A 1821-nucleotide genomic window follows, 5' to 3' on the forward strand; every position below is an offset into this window, starting at 1 on the left:
ATATCACAGAAAGTGAAAAATGGATAAAGAACTTGTGGTACTTACTTACAATGCAGTATCACTCAGCAATGAAATCTTTGTCATCAGGCACGTAGCAGCATAATGAGTGGATTCAGATACGATGATTCTAACTGAAATAAGTCACACAGAAAAAGAAACATCATAAGATATCACTAATACACGGAATGTAAACTTGGCTACACAGGAACTGAATTCCAAAACAGAACAGGGTCTCAAATTTAGAAAAGCAACTTATGCTTGCTTAAGGGGAAAGGTGAGTTGGGGTGCTGCATAAAACCAGAGATTGAAATGAGCACAGATAAAGTTCCTTAAGCCAAATATGGAATAGACAAGAGCTACTCCTTGCTCAATGAAATGGACTCAACACCCCATATTAAACGCCTAAGAATGTACCTGACTAGTAAGTATCTTAAAACCTAGGGATTGCTATGTCTCCAAAAGAGAATCACGCGTGTGTACAGGGGCATAAATGCAGCAGTGATAGGATTGGAGAGGTTCGGTGAGCAAATTAAGACCCTTTGAAGTCATATTGCATGGTACCCATTCCACGGGTCTCAACTCTCCAGGTTTAAGGTATTCTTCCTTCAGCTAAAACATGCATGTGGAACCCAGAGTATGATCAACCATGTGAACGGGAGACGTGTTCAAATATGTCTCAGTTTTCCTCCCCTGGTACTCGGGTGCAACATTCCAGACGCTTTACTAACACTCTCCCCACTTGGAGAGTCAGCGCCTTTAACCTCCTGTTTGGCCCAGTTTGCAATTTCTGCAGAAGATGAACAGGAATAGGGAGAACCAATGAGAGACTAGTTGGAGGTGTCTGGACGGGCAAATTTAACTCTCATTTCCCACCAGGAAGAGGAAATAACCAAAGGCTCAGCGTGCCGTGCCGGAACCAGATTAGGGCCTGAAGCCATACTGCGGTGTTGCAGCCAGGTCACAAGAAAGCGAGTTGAAGAAAGGAGCTCAGGGGCACTGTAATTCACAAACCTGCAGAGTTATAAATGACAGCTATCGTCCAAAAATATACTGAAGTAAGGCTGCCAAGAGGACTTGAAAGCGGGACAGAATTGCACGAAACCGATTTCAGGAGGTAGACTGGAATTGCATTGAAAGCATAGGAAAAGAGGCAGAACGTCCACAATGATGCACTTGGGCAAAAAGGGCGTATGCGTTTTTTCCTGAATATATTCAGGAAAAAACGCATACGCACTTTTGGGCCAACCAAGCAAACTTGCAAAGGAAATCTACACTACAATGAAGTCTCACTTCCCCCCAGTCAAAAGGGCCATCTGAAAAAAGTGTAAAATCCAGAAAGGCAGGACAGGCCATGGAGAACTGGGAGCCTTGTTATGCTGATGGGCGGGATGTAAATTGCCAACAGACACTCGGGAGAAGTGTATGGTGTTTCCTGAAACATCTAAAAAACAAAGCAACAGAGCCTAGGGCACTTCCACTTATGGTCCTATAGCTTAGGGAAATTAAAATCAAAAAGACACAGCCACCCCAAAGTTTGGGACGCCTCTGTTTACAAGAACCTAGTTTACCGTACAAGTTCAATATCACAGAAAGTGAAAAATGGATAAAGAAGTTGTGGTACTTACTTACAATGCAGTATCACTCAGCAATGAAATCTTTGTCATCAGGCACGTAGCAGCATAATGAGTGGATTCAGGTACGATGATTCTAACTGAAATAAGTCACACAGAAAAAGAAACATCATAAGATATCACTAATACACGGAATGTAAACTTGGCTACACAGGAACTGAATTCCAAAACAGAACAGGGTCTCAAATTT

Source organism: Globicephala melas, chromosome 7 (assembly GCF_963455315.2).
Source record: "Globicephala melas chromosome 7, mGloMel1.2, whole genome shotgun sequence".
Classification (NCBI taxonomy): domain Eukaryota; kingdom Metazoa; phylum Chordata; class Mammalia; order Artiodactyla; family Delphinidae; genus Globicephala; species Globicephala melas.